General features: G+C 47.5%; 1 long non-coding RNA gene across 1 annotated transcript; it reads right to left on the reverse strand.

Annotated features, from left to right (window-relative positions):
- Nucleotides 1-266: 266 nt before the first annotated feature.
- On the reverse strand, nt 267-3,715 carry LOC146755397 (uncharacterized). Its single transcript, XR_014938169.1, has 3 exons — nt 3,643-3,715; nt 2,393-2,436; nt 267-631 (listed from the first exon to the last, which is right to left on the reverse strand). It is a non-coding gene; the product is annotated as an uncharacterized LOC146755397 (long non-coding RNA).
- Nucleotides 3,716-3,998: the final 283 nt, after the last annotated feature.

Here is a 3,998-nt window from a genome sequence, read left to right on the forward strand (position 1 = left end):
GGTTAAGGAGTCTGAGCCTCACTGGCCTTTGACAACTCAAGACTTTCAGCACCTCATGCCAACATTTCTCACTAAGATACACCTAAGGCATTGAATTCTCTTCTCACTACCTCCTCCCAGTCCTCCCCTAGGAACAGAAACAATTCAGATTCTACAGCAAACTACAGCATCTGCACTGCAAGAGCACACTGAACTACCTGCAACAATGAAACATGGTTTTGGAGAGTGGGTATGAAAACACACCTTTAGACAGCTGTCTCCCTGTAGCCAAAAGGAAACCAAGAAGGAAAAGTCCAGCCTGAAACATGCCCATGCTACTAGCCCAGGTTTTTCACAGTCAATGCAGAATCCATCCTGTTCTTGAGGTAACAAACGACCAGTGAGTCTCCCGTTGCTCCACCCCTTCTCCTTCAAAGCCTGAAAAAGAAAGAATAAACAAGCAGAAGAAACCCAGACGTACCTTTCCACACACAGAGCAGAAAGTGGAACAGCAGTTGTCTCCTTCCTGAGACATGGTGGGGAGCATCCCAGAGGAAGCCCAAGTTCTTTGCTTCTCTCCACAGGGACTTCAAGCACTCTTGGCAAGAGCTGCTTTGGTTCTTTCTTCAATTGCTTCCATCACCAGAATCTCCTTTGGAAAAGGAACCCGAATGAAAGAATCAGCAAATGAAAAAGAATGAGCAATAGCCACTTTACCAGCTTTCTTCTGACACTCAATTTAGACTCTTGACTCGGGCAAGGTCTTAAAATCAACTGGTTACAAGAACTGTCCCAAAATATATCCAGCTTCTGTACAGCTGCTGTTCTTTCTGACAGCGAGTGTAATCACAGAATCATAGAATGGCCCGGGTTGGAAGGGACCTCAAGGATCATGAAGATCAATCACCTCCCTGTCCCTGCTGGCCATCCCCTCTTCTGATGGAGCCCAGGGGACCATTTGCTCTCTGAGCTGCAAGAGCACGCTGATGGCTCACGTTCTGTTTTTCATCCACCAGGACCCCCAGGTCCTTCTCTGCGGGGCTTCTCTTAAGGACTGCTCCTCCCAGTCTGTAGAAATGCCTGGGATTCCTCCAGCCCAAGTGCAAAACCTTGCACTTTGCTGTGTTCAACCTCATTAGATTCACGTAGGCCAAGCTCTCGGTTGAGCTCCCTCTGAATGGCATCCCTTCCTTCCACTGCGTCAGCCGCACCACTCAGCAAACAGCAGAAGGTGCACTCCATTGCATCATTGGTGTCTCTGATAACCATGTAAAAAAGCACTGGTCCCAAGACAGACTCCTGGATGACACCACTTGTTATCGGCCTCCACCTGGACATAGAACCATGAATCACCACCCTCTGTCTGTGGCCTTTCAACCAATCCCTTATCCACCAGGTGGTCCACCTGTCAAATCCACATCCCTCCAGTTTAGAGATAAGGATGTGGTGGAGGGCAATGTCAAAGATCTTTCTCAAGTCCAGGTCAATGACATCTGTTACCTTCCTTTTGTCCACAAATGCTGTCACTCCATCATAGAAGGCCACCAGACTGGTTAGGCATGGCTTTCCCCTGCTAAAGCCACGCTGCCTGTCTTGGATCACATGCTCATTTCTTATGTGATCAAGCATGTCTTTGAGGCAGATCTGTTCTTCACCATCTACATCAGTTACACATTTGAATCAAATAATTGGTGTTCCTGTCACCAAGAAAACCTCTTTGTCTTCTACTCCGGCTGCACTTCTGTGCTTTCATCAGAAGCAAAGGAAGAGACCACCTCCTAGATCCAAATTTTAAGAAACCAACACCCAATAGGTGTCATCTGAAGTAAAATAGCAGAGAAATTAAGATGACTCTTCTGCATCCAGCTTGGATCACTCCCTCACTCAGGCACACCACCATCAGATCAAGGAGATGCTGCCTTCAGCTTAGAGACTGTATGGGAAATCACAGCTTGAACCTCTGATTAATCAGCTGAGGCAAGTATTGGGTCAGCTGCGGGAGCACAGGTGAGAGTAATCTAGCTGTGCTCCCAGAAGGGGTGGACCTCGACTCAACCTCCTCTGAGACCTCATTTAAAGGCTGACCACCACTGAGACAGCATGTCTTAGAGATTGCTCCCTAGTTGAGGCTGCCTCAGCTTTCTAGTCAAGGTATCGATATTGGTGAGTTTCCCTTTGCTAATAACCTTAGGCTATTTACCACCATCTTGGTTAATATCTTTTTATTAACCACCCTTACAGAGACCATAAGGGTTTGGGCTTCCAAACTCTCAGCAAGCATTTGGATCAGCCAGCTTCCTGCCGAGGAGCCCCCTGCATCACTGCTGCCTATTCTGGTACCAGACCCGCAGATGCTTCAGAGCTCATTAGCATGGACTTCCTTCCTCCCCTCAGCAGCTGCTCCTGCACTCACCTTCATTCCTACTCAGATGCCGGCCGCTTCCAGCACCAGCTGACCTGCAAGACACAGAAAGGAAAGGTGGGAGTCATGCAAACGCACAAGCCCAAGGCTGTGTCACCACCACACATGGCAGCCTCGGGAAGTCAGCTGAAACTACAGCCTTTGTCAGAATGGAAACAGGCACCGTCAATTAAGTGTGACCTCTGAACTCATTGCCACCATCAGAAATAGGCACTGAAATCGCTCACTTCACTGCAGCTGGTTAACTCCAAATTCTTTTGCTTTTGGGAAAATGCGGACACGGAATTGAAGGACACCAGAAAAACGACATCTACTTCATTGTAGGTGGTTAAGCTTGGAAGCAGGACTTGAGCAAGAAATGCTTCTCAGCTCCTTGAAAGGCACTAATCCTGACCTCTGCCACAGGTGGCTGAGTGACACAAAAGTTGAGCTGCCCATTCAGAAGCACATGGAGCAGGCCATGGAGCGGTTACATACCAACACATGAACAGGCACTTTCCCATTGGAAGGGAAATCCCTTCTCCCTGCCATGCCATGCCCACACCGCTCCTCAGGGCTGCACTGACAGCACAGACAGAATTGAAACATCTTTTGTCATCATTGTGGTTTTTCACAGACCCAGACAATGAGATACTGGGTTGCTGTGTGGGTTCCCAGGCGGCACTGCCATTTCCAAGCCATTGCTTCCTAGGGGCACAGAAAGGAAAACGCCTGAACAAAATTTCACCCAGAGATTGCTATTTTACCATTCTTCCATGCAAAACAGGAGGACAGTACAGCGGATTTGTGCAGCTGCATCAACACCCTGGGTGCTAAAGGAATGCAAAGACAGAAATATCAAAACTACAAGGAGGGAAGCTATGTTTAGTAATATCTTTTCTCATTTACAACAGGCAGTTGGCACTACTAAAGGAAAATCCCAGGCCTCAGGTTCTGACAGTGCGACAATCTGGCACGGACTCAGATGTGAGTGATCCAAATGGTTTATTCCAGGTTCTAATACCACTTCTGTGAATTCACACGTTTTCTCTCTTAACTTTCCCACAGCCTTCACATGTCCACAGAACATCCCACAAACTCTCCTTTACGGCGCACGTAGGCACTCATCCCACCAGAGCCATCAGTCATTCCTAGCCATGTGCTTCTCCTCCAGTCACGGACAGTATCACACGGCCATAATGCATCTTAAATGACTTAGTTTTTCTGTTCTTTCTGGAGGTGTCCTTGGTTCCTAGACTTACCTTCTCATGCCGTTCATCTTCCTCTGCAGCTCCTGCTCTGAAGAGTCTTCTTATGTTCCCACATGACAGGAAGAAAATGAAGACACAACCCCTGCCACCAAGGTCAGCTCTGCAGCACACGTTACCTGAGGAGCACTTGGCTACTCATGCAAACTGCACAGTGCCAGGAAGATTGTTACATGTTGCACTTCTTCTTCTCCTGGCTCAGAAATTAAATTTTCTACCTAGAAAATGGAAAACAAACAAACAAGCAAACAAAAAACAACAACAACAAAAAACACCTCACCTGACATAAAGGAGACATGATTGTTACTATGGAATTCCGGAGGGCAAGGTATTTGCCCTCTCTATGAAGA

The sequence above is a fragment of the Coturnix japonica genome, chromosome 33 (assembly GCF_054131305.1).
Source record: "Coturnix japonica strain WE chromosome 33, WE-NBRP24, whole genome shotgun sequence".
NCBI lineage: Eukaryota > Metazoa > Chordata > Aves > Galliformes > Phasianidae > Coturnix > Coturnix japonica.